Source organism: Ambystoma mexicanum, chromosome 1q (genome assembly GCF_040938575.1).
Source record: "Ambystoma mexicanum isolate Mex_15411 chromosome 1q, UKY_AmexF1_1, whole genome shotgun sequence".
Taxonomy (NCBI): domain Eukaryota; kingdom Metazoa; phylum Chordata; class Amphibia; order Caudata; family Ambystomatidae; genus Ambystoma; species Ambystoma mexicanum.
The window spans coordinates 100,354,777-100,371,020 of record NC_090922.1 but is presented as its reverse complement, the minus strand read 5'-3'; the positions used below and the strand labels follow the sequence as shown (position 1 = coordinate 100,371,020).

The following is a 16,244-nucleotide window of genomic DNA, read 5'->3' as shown; positions in this document are numbered from 1 at the left end:
TTTCCCAGCTCAAATTGATGTTCTGAAATGTTATGTCTATTTCTATGTAATTAATTTTCTCTCAAATGCAATGTCAATCTTCAGGGGAATATGTTGTGCAAAAAGTACTGAACCTTTCTTTTGTTTCTATCGCTAGATAATTTACTTTCTTCACTTCCCGCCTGGGGGCAACAGGGGAGTCTGAGGAGTACCACAGGGACGCTAGGAAGAAGGAAGGAAAGGCGGTTCCGTGCTACACCCCCCCAAACCAAAGATGAAGGTGGAGGCTGGAGCACCCACTCCCTAAGGAAAGAAAAGGCGGGGGTTCCGTTATGCAACCTCCAACCAAAAGACGGAAGTGGAGGCTGGTGGGCCCACTCCTTAAGGAAGGAAAATGGGCTGGACAGCCTCCAACAGAAGAAAAAATTATATGAAAAAAAGGGACTTTGGAGGAAACCCCCACTCATCCCTGCTCTTCCTCACAAAAGAATCATGGAAGATCTGGGGGTGGGGGACATGTAGGGTTTAACCAAAGGCCCAAACAAACATAACTGAAAGGCCCACTGGAAAAATGACCTGCCATCCTTCACAAACCTTCACACTGAAAATAGGCCTTTATGGCAGACTATTTGGGTGTCTTTCTGCGGTTGAAATCCAGAGAAAGCTGAAAAACTGTGACTTATGGAATTGCAATAGCAAGCTAAAATGTGTTTCTGGATGCCCTGAAAATCTCCAGAATTGAAGAATTAGCAAACTGGTGCAGTGTAAAATTAAGCATCTGGAGTTAAGATTGCATGTTCCTAACTATTATACTTTTGGTGTAAACGGCAACAAATTGCCATATGCCAGGGCAATAAGGTTCTGAAACGAAAGTAAGCTTCACTGATCCGTTTTGAGGAGAGGAATATTAATATTACAAGCTTCTGCCATGCAGCTACTTTCAGGCTGACATGGACATAGAAAAACAAATGAGAATTTCAAATGGGAGTTGCAATATTTCTGTTCTAGACTCCTGCACCAATTCTTAGACAGGGGCTGGGCTTGGGGATTGGAGGGAAATATCAAGGACCAATTAAAGGTGTGAGAATTTGTGCAGGGCACTCCCCAATATTGAAATCTTGATTGTGTCATCACTGGTATATAAGGTTGATGTCCTACGAGAGAGGGGGGGCTGCAAAAAGATTACCATGGGAGAGCTGCAAAAATCACCAAAGGAGATCTACTGAAATCCATCTGGGGAAAGTATTGGAAGGGTGCTGGAGATTTCTATTTCTGGGCAGACTAGAAAGCAGAGCCTGTGATTTTTCATTGGAGCCAGACAGAGAGAAGTGCTGTGGGATCAAATTGACTGAAGTGCTGCCTAGAAACCTGTTTTTCCCTAAAAGCGAAGCGCTGCTCAGCCCCTGAGTGCCAAGCCCAGAGATTTCCAAAAGTAAGTAGATTGTCCAACAAAAGGTCATTGTGGGGATCTATTTAATTAACCCATTCCCTTTCATTGGTGGGTTCTTTTCCATTAGTGTGGGGGGGGAGGGGCAAACTGTGAAGATCCTTAGCATATTTGACTGAAGATAAATTTAATTAATTCCCCTTCCGCAAAACACCACAAGTTGATTTGTGTTAACATTTGAAATGAACAAAGCTTATTCCCAGTGTACGCTAAAAACGGTAGCCTGTAATGTAATTGGGTAATCCTATTTTTCCTGTTGACCCTGACTTCTTTATGGAATAGGGGCGTCTTTGTTCTTCAGCTAAAACATTATTATTCCACTATGCCTGAGTTCAACAAAGAAATCACTGCTGTACTAAACTACCCAACTAGCCCCAAATCAGAAACCTTCTTTTTGGGGGATCTTAACCGCTGGGGAGGCGATCCCTATGACAGGAGGCGGTTCACCTAGAAGCAGCTCTCTCACACAGCGATCATGAAGTTATTAATTCTGATCCAACTATGACCAACAATAACACACTGGATTGGATAGTGACTAGGAATCTCAAATCTGACAATGCTGTCACATCTCTGTGTATTTGGTCAGATCACTTCATCATTAGTTTCATGCTAGATCTCCCCATTCCTTTGCCCAGGTCTACTAATACTGTGAAATTGGTTAGCCGGCAAAATTTCAAAAAGGTGCACCCTCCCGATTTTCCGCATTGTTTCGAGTCCATCATGTCCAACTCATTCCCTGAGGATCATGTGGACCAATTGCTGTCTGTTTTCACTGACTCTTTCAGCGAAATGCTGGATAGAATTGCTCCAGTCAAAACTAAAGCAGTTAGAGATAATCCAAAGCATCAGAATTCATTCACACCTGAGCTTGAGGCCTTGAAAAAGAAAAAAAGGGGGCTGGAACAATGCTGGCTAAAGCACCCTTTCGATTTCACCCACTGGTAGTGTAAACAACGGGAAAAATCCTATAAATCTCTAATTGTTGAGAGGGAGACATTTTCTTTCAACTCTCAGATTCAACAGGCTTCTAACTCAACAGGAAAACTCTTTGGGATACTAAAATCCCTGGAAAAACCTAAAGCCTCCAATATCCCTTCTATAGCTATGGACTGAGATTGCTCTCAAACAGATGGGGCTTTTAAGGATAAAATCTCCACTGCCAGGGACTGAATCCTTCTAGCCCAGGGCCAAGACAGGCCAGTAGCAGGAGTGTCCATCTATCTGATAGAAAAAGGCTGACATTTTCTGGCTTGTCTTTTTCACCAATCACCCTTGAAGACAGGACCAACACGCTCTCGTCTATGCACCTGACTTCTTGTCACTTCAATCTTCTCCCTCCTAAAATCATCTTAGAGCATAACGACTTGTTTGAGCTTTCTTCACCCATTTTGTTAACGCATTGTTTGGATACAGTCAAGTCCCTGCGGGACTTAAGAAAGTCAACATTACTCTGATCGCTAAGACCCCGAACCTGGACCTTACTGACCCCTGCAATCTCAGGCCTGTTACCAATAGCCAATTTCTATTGAAAATCATGGACAAGATGGCCACCGTCCAATTACAAGCCTTTACGGAACTCAATAAAAACCTCCACAGCTGACAATCAGGGTTTCGCCCCTCATTTAGTATGGAAACCACCGTAGTGGACCTCCAATCCGACCTACTGAAAATGTTGGAGAAGGGGAAAGACGGGATGCCGATCCTTTTAGACCTGTCTGTGTCTTTCGACCTTGTTGACCACAAGCGCTTGCTTCTGTGCCTATGACATCAGGGTGCTTGCTCTCCCGATGCAGTGAATTTGATTCATTCTTTTTTGTCCAATCGTGAATCTAAAATCCAATGGGGCTCAGCTTCCTCCTCTACCTCCCCTATTGAATACGGTGTCCCTCAAGGAGTCTCCATCGCTCCCCTTCCTTTCAATCTGTACATACACGCTAGTTCTGTACACTATTGGAAGGGCTGGGAGTATTTGTCACTAACTACGCTGATGACACGCAGTTGGTCATTGAGGTTGTCTGGGTATTACGCCAAGGACTCCGGGACTCTGAATAATATATATAATGCCATCGAGAGATGAATGTCCACAAACTGGTTGTGTCTCAACGGCAATAAAACTGAGTTTCTTGTATTCAGCTCCCCCCCAGACTTGCTCCAAATTGGATCCCTATGACAATTTCATGATACAAGGCAACAACATCAAGACTCACTCGAAGGTTAAACCCCTTGGGGTCTTTTTGGATGCCTCGCTGAATTCTGATGCCCAGGTGCAATACCTCTGTCAGACCTGTAATTAGCATCTTAGGCTTCTCCGGTCCATTCAACCTTTTCTCAATGAAAAGAATTCTGTGACTATAGCATGAGCCACCATCCTGTCTAGGTTAGATTATTGTAACACCTTACTCGAAATCTACCATCCAGGCCTGCCAGGTTATCCAGAATGATGTGGTCTGCGTGGCTCTGAACATCTCCAGAAAGTCACACATATCCAATTTCAGGAAGGATCTCCACTGGCTCCCAGTGATTGAATGCATCCAGTTTAAAATTGGCACGTTAGTTCATCATTCTCTCTGCAGAAACGCCTCTGAATATCTTAAAGCTTTGTTCCCACCATACCAACCCATTAGGACTCTGCAATCTTCCTCTCTTGCACAGCTGCAGGGAGTTAGGTTCTCAAGGACCAGGGGTCTCAGTAGGTCTTTCCCAGTCATTGTGGCTTCCTTCTGGAATACCCTACCAGTTGCTATTAGAGCTATGTCGAATCTAAGGAGATTTTTTTAAAAACTGAAACCCCATCTTTTTAGGGAACTTCTAGACATTCTGTTTCCTTTATCCCCAGTTTAGTTGCTGAGCTGGTGAACCTGCTGCCCACTTTCCCATTCAATTTGTTGTCCTTGTGTGTTTGTTTTTGTAACGCCCTGATGCCTGTTGGCTGTTGGCGCGTTATAAATAAGTAAGTAAATAAATAAATAAATATAAAAAATCCCTAAACTGTCAACTTCCCCAACATGGGCCTTTAAGTGAAGGGGGTCTGAAAATCCAAAAATTCCTCATCATCCCCATTTTTCTGTCCAACTTCCCCAACACGGGCCTTTAAGTGAAGGGGGGTCTGAAAAATCAAAACTCCCAATCATCCCAATTGTTTCTGTCCATCTTCCCCAACCCAGGCCTTTAAGTGAGGGGAGGCTCAAAAACAAAATTCTTAACTATCCCCACTCCCTAGGCCTGGCTGGCCCTTGAATAGGAGGGTGCTGCATGTAATTGATGCTTGGGTTTTTTTGGGGCTGGGGGAGAAGTGCTTTGCAAAAGTGAGACCTCGTGTATCCAACACTGAAGATTTGATGGATGGCTTGCTTTTAAGTCACCCTGCATTTATTTCAAAGCAACATTTTGGGTGAAATAATAATTGCCATATGCATTTGTACAAATCTGTAAACCAAACTGCTAGCCTTTTTAAGCGTGCAAGAAAAATCGAAATTGCACGCCACTGCATATGTAAACTGATGTTGTTCATTGGCCAGTGTTGATTTTTCCGTAAATTGAAATCTGCATAAAGTATTGTGATTTGTGTTTTCCAAACCCACTTGTGTGATTTATTTATCTAAAAAGAACTTGTGAGCCACAGAGAAGGTGCCGTGTGTACTTTTAGTTCGATCTCCATTACCTCTAATTCAAATAACTATAAAGATATTTTCTGTTCCCCTACCTGGTTCTTGGCCCATTGGTGGCACAGGGGGAGGGATCCACGTGTCACGATATGAGTCTGAAATAGGGCTGAACAAAGAATGCATTAAACAGTTTGTTGTGTGACACCTTGATTGAGGAGGGAAGGAACTCCCTGTGTTGAAGGTGGCCTCTCAATAAACCGTTACAGTTATAAGTGTGAGGGACAGAAGTAGTCCTTTTGACACAGGACTGTGGACTATTGATTTATACGGACATCCTGAATGAAACCTTAGCATTTAGTTGAGGTAGGGAAATCCATCTTATAGTTCGGTAAAGTTAGGTTTTCTTTTTATTTTCATTACTAATACAAGTTTATATCAACAACAATGCCACCTGTGTGTCAGTCTCCTCCTTGTGCACCCTTACACTGGGTTCACCATTGCTCCCAACATTTAACATGTGTAGGCAACTGCAGCTCAGAAAGAGAGGCGGCAGGGGGGAACCGCTTCTGCAGAATATTCCGATAGCAGACTAGCAACTGCTTAAGCGGGACCCAGAGCCCACTAAGCCACAGGCACCTCGTAGGTTGGTGCTAGGGTCCCAAGCCTGGTAGGCAGCAAACTCAGGGCTGCATTACAAGTAAAGAGCCACCCAAATACGGCAGATCACTCTCCCCTGAAAGTGTCTTCAGGAGTCTCCAAATTATCCCTCCTATAGAACCAGTTACTTGCGAAGAGCATCCCCCAGTGCATGTCTTTTGGCAAACCCGTGCTTGTTTTGTCTGCTGCTGCACACCCCCTTGAACCTCAACGCTGAAAGACGGCCTGAAACAGTGTAATGCACTTTTACAAGTAAGCAACGTAACATTATGTTGCCTGCTTCTTTCATTGGGGTGGCCCGGCCCGGTCGTATGGCTGGCGTGACCCAGCGCGGGCTCATTGACTCTAAGAAGCAGGCAGGCCGGTGGGGAAGCATTTTTATAATTGTAACCATGGCCTCCCTTGGCCACCCTTTGGTGGCACCTCTGTCTCCTACCTCTCGTCCCACTCTCTGAATCTCGAATTCAGAAAAATCCATTTGCAGCCTTCAGTTTGTTAACTGGTTTAGTGTTTTCAATCAGGAGGCCTGTGAAATCACCTGTTAGGATTTTATTTATTTATTTAATTGCTTTTTATAACCCGCCTAATACCATACCTGAGTTGGGTTTCTAAGCGCGGATCCAGGATTCGAACCTCTGTTACTCTGCGTGGTCTTGCTTCCAAGACAAGCGCGTTGCCCCTGTGCTATCCTCCGTTCACTGCTCACTGTTCATTGTACTCTGGGAAAAATATTTAAACACAGCTTTCAAGGTTTAGGTTTTATACTTTACCATCAACATTATAGGAAAGCTCCTCTCTTGCGTTATTTCCCAGGCGCTCCTGATTAAACTTCTGAACGCCAAATGTTGGTGAGAAGAAACCGCCTCAGCCCGCCACCAAATAATTTTCGTTTAGAACACTTCCGAAAGATGTAAAGCGCTAAGGTCGCCAGGAGTGCACAACTGTTAACGCTGGGGATCCGAATCAACCACACAAATCCATACCGCGGACCTGAGCGTTTAGTAGGGACATCGTTGTGCGAATTCGATTTAAAAAACATGGATTTTCAGGTGTACTTTTCATTTATTGCTTTTTATTATAACACATGATACATAGCCTTATAATGGCATTACCACTTTGATTTATTTGTATTATGAGACTGAAATCATGTTTTTTGATAGAAGTAAAAGTGCACGTATCATGATGCAAAGACAAATGGCCTCATCACGAGTTGGGCGGTAGCCCTTAAATGCGGCAGTATTACCACCGCTTTTAAGGGCTGGCCCTATCCCGAGTCTGGCGTATTTACCCACAGCCCTGAGCTGGGGGTAAACACAGTGAAAAAGTTCCCATTTTCGGCGCATTTACTGCCAGCGGTATTACTGTGCGGTAATTGTGCCGAAAATTCCCTATTGGGTCCACTGGACCCAATGGGGATTGGGGACTTAGCGCCCAACCTGTGATCCGGCGGTAATACCGCCAGACCAGTGGGAGCTAACGCTAATAAAGTTGGGTGGTATTACAGCCCAGATACCGCCCAACTCGTAATGAGGCCCAAAAACTGGACAAGAGCGGCTTCACACACCTGCCATGAGTGACTGACTGCCTTTCAGGCAAACACTTCATCATTACAGTCCTGTGACTTGGAGGGCCACACAAAATGTCCGGAACGACTGCATTGGGCCCACGGGCCGCATGGTGTGCACCAATAACATGCCCTCTGCCCCCACATCTCAAGTGCAACCTCCTCTCCTCCAATACCGCAGATGGAGCTGCTCGTACGAAACTCCGATGGGAACTGCACTTTTGCCCCTTTGTCCCACAGCATGCCTTTTTTGGGGTGTTTTCTCACCATCAACTAGGGCGAATGTTTTTAACCTTGTATGTACCCCTTGTGGGTTCTGCTCTCCCTGCCCAGTACCTCAGAGAGGACTGGATAGGTCCTCCCTCCCCTGTACCTCAGGCGGGGGTTGCGCCCTCTTGGACCAGGACTTGGATGAGAGTTGAACTCTCGCCCTTCCCCTCATGCCACTTTTGGGGTGTTTTTGAACCTGCCATGGGGTCTAGCTTTTTCAACCTCCTGCTGTACCTCAGAGGGGACTGGTATTCCGTCCCTTCCCTGGTACTACCTCAGGTGGAGGTTGCGCCCTCTGGGACCAGGACTTGGATTTGAGCCGCACTCCACCACTCCCCCTTGCCTCTTTTGAGGTTCGATTCCCTGAGTGGGTTCCCAACCACCACGTGGTCGAGTACTTTCTACCTCCCCTGTACTTTAGGTGGAATGGATTTGCCCCCTCTCCCCTGTACCTCAGGTGGTCTGTACCTCAGGAGGGGATTAATGGATATGCCCACCCTCCCCTCTACCCCAGGTGGAATGGATGTGCTCTCCTTCCAATGTAACTCAGCTGGGAATGGATGGCCCGCCTCCCCCCGCCCCGCCCCTGTACCTAGGGGGCATGGCTATGCCCCACTTACGGGGGGGAAAGGATATGCTTTCCCGCCCTATTCCTCGGCTGGGTATGGTTTCGCCTGCCCCCGCCCCTGCACGTCAGCTGGGAATGGATACGCCCTCCGTCCCCTGTACCTCAGGCGACGGCTGCGCCCTGTGAGACACAGCACTTGGGCGGCAGGCGGGAGCTGCTCCCCCACCCCTTTGCTTTGTTCCCGCCTCCGTGGAAGTGAATAAGGGATGCGGCTGGGCTGCGTCTCCGTCCCCCGGGATCTTCACCTTCCTCTTCTGTCTCAGCATTGCTGCAATTACAGACACTTTAGCGCGCACGGATCTGGCTGTTAATGTGATGGATGACAGCAGCGCTCTGCGGCTGGGAACTGGGTTAATTCATCCCGAAGAGCGAGGCAACTGTCCAGGGCCCGAGCAAGCAGCTCTCTCTCTGGTGGAGTGTGTTCCGTCTCCATTCCCCCACTGTACTCTCTCCTTTAAGAGTGCAGTGTGCGCGCACAAGAACCTTCGTGGCACAGGCCGGCTCAACACTCTCCTGTGCACACTGTGTGCACTCAGAAGCGCCCCCTCTATAGCACAGGCTAGCTCGCCTCTCTCCCTCCTTATGTGTGTACTCATGAGCTCCCTCCCCGAATTACAGGCTAGCCCCTCTCGTGTACACAATGATGTGTGCACTTAGAAGCGCCACCTTAGTAGCACCTCAGGGAAACTTCGCTCTCACACTGACATGTGTTCACTCACAAGCCCCCCTTCAGTGGTGCAAGCAATTTCCCCTCTCACATTTGCAAACACTTCTTGTGTGTGCACTGATAGGCAGTCACTCTGTAGCTTAGGAAAGTGAAAACCCTCTTATGTCCATGCACTCCTTTTGTGTGCAGTCACAAGCATCTCCCCCGTGGCACTTGCAGGTGCCATCCATTCTTATGCATACATTTCTTATGCATGTACTTATAAGCACCTTCTCAAAAGCACAGGCCATGTGAGGAATTTGACCATCCGCACAAATTGGTGTGCGCTTGCCCATGCCTTTTTGAAATGTTTAATTAAGTGGAATTATGGTAGACCAACCTCAGGAAAATGTATGGGGCTAATCCACACACATTTTCCTATGCTCACACCACGACAAACGCATTGACTCGTGTACTCTGGGTGGACAAAGGCACAGTCCGTCCTGTCAAATTTAGTTGGAATGTGACAGCCAGGAGTACACTATGTCCTCGGGGCAGGACCAAGCTTCCCCCTGCCATGGCCAGCTTGATTAACTAATAAAGGCTCCATGGATCTGCCCTACTCTTTTGTTCGCCCCTGCAACTGGTGGCAGCAAATAACATACTGATAGAGGGTACTTCAAACAGGCCCACAGTGGGCCTGGCTCCAGAGGTTAACAAAGGAGATGGGAAACCCAACAACCTTTCATATGTAACTGTGTCCTCCTGAAGTCAGTTCCTGCCCTCAGTATCAATGACAGTGAGCTGCCATGTCTGGGACTGTGTGTTTACAGTAGGCCACCATGGTAGGGGTACCCCATTCATAAGGTATGAGAATGTGGTTTGCAGGAGCCAGAGAGTCTGGTCTCGCCGCAGCTCCAAGGGAGACATGCCATTTTAATCAGGAACCGCAGAGAGATCCATTAACTTGAGAGACTCTTTGATCAACAGCAGACAGGAAGATGGGTGGGACTTAGTATCACACGTTTTCACCCCTTTACCTTTCCTTTTGTAAAGCACTGTGGTTATGACCTCCTGCATACAGGAGATTGTTGGTAGGGAAGCCAGAATTGGTTCATTAAGGTAGGCTTAGCCTTCACCAATCACTGTGGCCCACTTGGCTTTAAAAGGGGTCTGAGCCCCTCTTTTGGCAGATCATCTGAAGGCATCACCAGAAGCAGAAAGAAGAACTCATCTTTGGACCCTGGCTGAAGATACAGTCTGCCTTACCTCTTGCGCCAGTGAGGGAAGGCCAGGATTTCCAGAGTGGGAAGCAAGATCCCTCCCCTAAACATCTGCCAGGGAACAGAGGAAGATCCAGAACTCTGAGGACCCTCTAGCCGCTCCAGAACCAGTACCCAGCCAGCACACAGCAGGCCCTGCTAGGCTCTGCAGCAAGCTTCCGCGATAGGGAGTTCCAGAAGGTCTCTGAACCTACATCCATGGACAAGGCAACTGCCTGCAACACACTCCTCAGCTTTGGGTCGTCCGCCTTAAAGGACGGCATGAGCCCATTGAAAAAGCTTGGAGAAGTGTCTGGTGGACATCTACTGAGGTCCGCCTTAAAGGACATTTTCGAGCCTGTCGAGTTCCTCCAGCTGCAACTGATTGCAACACTGACCATTGTCAAGCTGCAGTCTCTTAAAGACATCTGAGACGTCTCGACCAGTGCTTCAGAACTGCTGATCAGTACTGAGACAACGATTCCTGACTCTGAGCCACCATATAGGCCAGCCTGCAGCCATTCGTCCAGCGTCGCTCGCCGAACCTTCTTGCCATCTAATACTCGCAGCTGACTCCTCTCTTCAACTCTGTCCCAGAAGCCTGCAAACCACCCTAAAGCCGACTCGACCCTGTCGATCACATCACCAAGAACACCTACAGCACAAGGTACATTGTGCTTCTGTGCCCCTAGTCCTTCCCAGAAGGCCCTTAGAGACATTTTAAGACCTATTGCTCCCTTGGTGCTGAAGTCAAGTAACCTTAAACTGTTGTGATTATTAACCATACTGACTACCCTCCTGTCAGTATCTAGAGTGCATCCCTTTTCCTTCTTTGAAACTGTCTGTCCTCTGCTTTCCTTTACAGGGTGGGTTGTGTTTCGTAGTTTTGCTAGAACTCTCTGTTGTGATATAAATCAAGTAGATATTTGCTGGACAAAACAGCAATACGGTTGCAGTGTCTGCTAACCAGGTTAGGCGACTATGCCAAGTTAAATGGACTGTCCATCAATCCAATAAAATCTAAAATAGTCGTCTTTAGGCATGCACGAAAAAGGGTCCATTACTCTAAATGGGTACTGGAGGGCCAGGTCATTCCAAGGGTTGAAGAAGTTACGTACCTGGGCTATATGGTATATGCATCACCATCAGTAAACAAAGTGGAGTCGGATGTGAATGGTAAAATCATGCAGCTCATTCCCCAAATGAAAAAGATTCTCCTTAAATATTGCACATTTTCAATTCTTCCTCTGATCAAGTATTATGTAGCAAAAGTTATCCCAGTGATTTTATATGGGTTAGAGGCCAAACCGCTACTCTGGTATATAAACTGGCAAAAACTGGAGGGCCTAATATAGAAGAGAGGCCTTGGGCTCCCAATGAGGGCCTCAACGCCTAGCTTGAGATTTGAGCTGGGCTTGAAATCCTTGGGCTCTCTTGTAGACTGGAAATTGGCTTCTCTTTTTCACCAGATTGTCACCACACAGGATAATACGTTATACACACAGATCAAGGCCCACCTTGAGCATTCCAAATCAAAGATCCTCTCAAATTTCGAAATAAGGGTAAAGGAGATCCTTGCAAAAGCTGACACAAACCTTGAAACACTAACCAACAATCCTCTAAAAATAAAGAGGGCAGTAGAATTGAGGGACTGAATCGCAACAATTGAAGATCTGGGAAACTCAGCCTCCTTAAACTCATTTTTGACGGTTGATTAAAAATTGGGTCATCTTCCGTGTACTTGGTAAAATTTCCTGACCGGAAGGTCAGAAAAAAAACGTCCTTAGAATCCGTTTGAATTTAGTTCCCACTGGAGAGGTATGAGCCAAACGAAGGCAAGATGATGTAGCCCACAAACTGTGAAACATGTAAAAACCCACTAAACCAAATGTTAAAACATCTGCAAATGGAGTGCGAGGGCGCTTGGCCCATTAGAGTAGCCTTGTTTGGGAGATTTGTAAGTAGGGAAGAGGCAATAGTGTCAGATACGTTCTGGGACAGATTGATCTCTGGGCATGAAACAGCATTAACAATAAATGTGGTATAGGTTTTAGAAAGAAGTAACATCGTTCTCTGATACTATTCCCCATTTAAATGTGTGGATAGTGGTGGATTGCTATCTTTTTGGCTTGAAAGAAACTGGGTGGCCTAAAATCAGGCTTCTGAGTTTCGGAACTACAAATGAGAAGTACTATGAATTAATTATCTATTTTATTGTCAAGTAATGTGTTGTGAATGTTTGTGGTCACAATGTAAGTCACATTTTCCTGTTTCTTTTTTTTTCTTTTAATGTATTTTTGCTATGAATTTGTGTTTGCTCTCAACTTTCATTTTTATGTATCTTTCTTTGTAAAAGGTTCTTGTAACCATACATAAATAATAATTTAAAAAAAAGAAAGTAGATATTTTTGATACAACTTTGACTGGACAGTTCCTTTTATCATTGGGTAGTAATTATATTTTTGCTGTGTTGCAATTAAACAACGATCCACGACCTTTTGGAGATAAGCCTGCCGTTCCATCCACGTTACCAACATTGGACACAGAGTTTTATAATTTGCTTGTTATTCCAATTTGTTTGAATTCCTTCTGGTGTACTAGAGGTGTGGGTTTGATTGATGGTTTAGAAACCGATATTCACCCCTGGACCACAGGTGCCCCGGAAGTTGATTCTTCACAGGCCATCTCCACTGTCACATGTGTACACACACACTGGTGCTGTCTTATCTGCAAACTCCCTGGCATCCTCTACATGGCATGCTGATGAGCTGCATTATTATATGTGAACACACTGACTAATGGGGCTCATGGCTATGTTAAGGGAAGGCAAGGTTTCCAGCTAATTTGCATACTCACAATGCATTGCTTTGTGGCTCCGGTCAGAAGGGGAACTTCCAGGGATGGCAAATTGGTGGCATTGTGGCATGTGTGGCTTGTTAGCTAAAATGTCCTATGCAACTCTTCCAGGTCGAAGGTTTTTTGGGGTGCAGTTATCAAACCCACCATAGCATTGATGTTTGGTAAACATGCATCAATGCTCCAATAACCAGGATGCCAGACTGCACCATGCTAAGGATTCCCAAAGAGGGTAAAAAGCTCATGTGCTTGTCTATAATATTGAACTCTGCCTGTCATGGGCTCATAAAGCTAGGAATACATTGGAGAATGCCAACTATCTCATATAATGTTACAAATGTAATTTTTCTTTTTTTTTTACTCGGGATGTTTTTGTTTTTTTAATTATTTTTATTGTATAAAATGTGAGATGTAGTGTTTCTGATTGTGTTGTAAGGTTTATTTAAGCATACCAACACACATATTAATTAAAAAAAACAAAATGTAAGCTTTTCGACATTTTAGTTGACGCACTACAAGCAGCATGGGTTCCAAGCTTGATGAGGAATTGGGGGCAAATGTGATGACTGAAATTGATGTTTTAGGGGTGGAGGACAAAACCTGTAAGAGAAAAAATGTATGCCCTCGTACAATATGTTTTGGAAATAGACAAAGCCACTGCATGAAAACTATACGCAAGGGAGCGCGCATCTCGAAACATTAACGCTAAGGGGACCAGACGTCCCGGTTTTGCCGGGACTGGGACCTCTCTCCCCCTGTCCTTAGAGTTTTTATGTTTCAAAAACCTAGTCCCGGTTTTGGGCAAGGGGAAAGTGACAGCCCCGTATTGTTTATCACAAACAATTATCAACTATATAAACAGTATTAGATGTTAAGAATGTTGTCATTTTAGGATGGGTTCAAACCCCCAAAGTGGCAGGTACAAGCCTTATGCATTAACTGCTTGAACCCCAGAGACAGGCTGAGAGGAATGTACATAGCAAGAGGTGTAATGTCAAACAGAGCAAAAGCAGCCTTGTTATTAGTATTTTCATTTTATTTAGACTGCTATAGTTGAGATCCTCAACATTTTGACACTAACTACCAATAACGGTCAAGCTCATTGTACAAATATAACATTTAAGTACATAATTCAATCAGTATCATGCTTGGAATTTACGTGCTTTTATCTACCCCCAAAGCTGCACAATTTCTATGTATATACCTTGGCAGTGGGGGCGGGGGAGGCCCGGTTAGGTGGAGCCGGCGGTGGGGGTGGGGGGTATGGGTCCTTCTTTTATGTTGTTGGCTGTCTCAGATTTTTTGTCTTGAAAATCTGGTCAGCCTAATGAGCGCGCATATGAAGAAGTGCCTCCTCGCGAGCTGTCTATCATGGTTTCATGAAGTTATGTGTAAAATAGCTCGGCCCTGCTGCACACACACATGGCAGCCAAACACATTGCCACTCACTCTGGACCCACCCCAGCCCTCCACTCCTGCCCATCCATGCTCACAGGGTGGATGGACCCCGTTAGCAAGTACCCAAGCGGGATCCCCCCTGGCAGCACAGGCATTGTGCAGTAAGACAACTCGCCCAGAATCCCACTAGCCCACAGAGAATGAAGCTTCCCACCGGCATGCATCTCGCCTCGCCCTCGTCTCCCCACTCACACACCCCTCACTCTTTCTCTCTTAGAGCACCTAGTGCCAAGAGGGCACAGAGAATGGCAAAAGGCACTCTACACAAGATCAAGTTACATTGCCAGTTGATGAAAGGTCCCCTTTTGGTCTGTGTACATTGAACTTTGAGGACCCTGGTTGTGGAGGCGTTGCTAGGGCCCGCAGGTCCCCCCTTAAGCTTGGACCCTAAAAACATCCTTAACTGACCCCTAGTCACGTGATTCATATGCTCAGCCTGTTTCGGCAATGTGCACTGATTTAGGGTCAGTTCATATGTGGCAAACGAGAAAGCACCAGAGCAGGACACCGAGTTGCTGGGATCACCCGGATGGCAGTGCCTGCTGTGATCATGCAGCGGGGCGGACCATAGGGGGCGCCCCACGGTATCCGAATCGCCAGATCGCTGACAGCGCTGGGGGCATCCAGCCAACATCTTGGGACGGGGAGAGGGGCACCCTGTCAGCCCATGGTCACACAGGCTCATCCATAGCCTGGGGGCCAATACCAGCAACAGCGCCAGCGTTGCCCAGTAGTGGCCCCGGCATTCAAAAGCAGCGTTGACCAGCAGGAGCTCTGCTGGGTCCAGAAGTAGAGTTGCCTAGCAGGGGCTCTACCCTCAAGGATGACTGCAGTTAGGGACAGTGTTGCCCGGAAGGGGCACTGTCCTCATAGAGGGCCCTCCATGGCAGGCCCTCGCCCAGTTATACAGCGCCAGCATGGCGCTGGTAATAACGACGCAGCACACAGTGTTCAGTTACTTCCAAGACTGATGAGCGGGAAGCCGCTCATTGCTTTTGTTACTTTCGTCACATGGTCACTGACAGCACCAGTCCTGGGAGATACCATGCTCCTAGGAGGGGTGACACACTACACTCCTTCTTTTCCATAAGGAACAAACAAAAGACAAGCACCACTGGACATCAGACTAAACTAAATCAGTAACAGCACCACTTTTGATTATGGGTGCAAATTACAATCACATACAATCACATACATTTATGCTTTGACAGTTGCACCCACAAAACATGCATTTAGCATGTGCATATAATTGGGGTTGACAAGATTGGGGGCTTCACCACATTATCAAAAGGGGGTTTCCCTGCATTGTCAAAGGACCCTTTAATAACCTGGATGAGTGAGGCCTAAGGCCATTGAAAGACACCAATGAGAGCTCCTGGCACCACATAAAGCATGTCCACACATACAGATGTCCCCAACTTCACATAGCCCATTGACTGGGCCATTTTAATCAAGTGCAGGTTTGCAGGCTCCCAGCCTTCATGGGGATGTTCATGGAGTCCATCTTACGCACTAGTGGAGTTGCGGGAAACCAGTTCATACCTTCACCAGTCTCAGTTCAGGACAGGCACACCACAGTTTAGGGGCCGGTAAAGCCGCACCTGGGGAAACCCAGGGGCCACCTCAGCCTAGTCCATATACGTTTGGGGGCAACCAGTGGCAGGGTACTGGTGGTGGCATGATAGACCACTCCTTACACTTCACTTCAGTCTTGGAAGTAACTGAACACTGTGTGCGGTGTCGTAATTACTAGCGCATGTTGGCGCTGCATAGATAGGTCCACGAGGACAGTGCCCCTGCTGGGCAACGCTGTCTCTAACTTCAGTCATCCTTGAGGTGAGAGCCTGTGCTGGGGAACTCTGCTTCTGAGCC

The 16,244-nt window shown here is 46.5% G+C and overlaps 1 long non-coding RNA gene across 2 annotated transcripts in view; it reads left to right on the top strand.

The window, feature by feature from the left end:
* Positions 1 to 16,244, top strand: part of LOC138525663 (uncharacterized) — a 446,797-nt gene that overhangs the window by 118,349 nt on the left and 312,204 nt on the right. Inside the window, exon 3 of one of the 2 annotated variants that reach the window (XR_011283401.1) lies at positions 137 to 5,002. The exons of the other annotated variant lie outside the window; for it this stretch is intronic. This is a non-coding gene — a long non-coding RNA (uncharacterized lncRNA). Of the gene's footprint in view, positions 1 to 136; positions 5,003 to 16,244 lie in introns of those variants that run through there. 2 annotated transcript variants of the gene reach the window in all.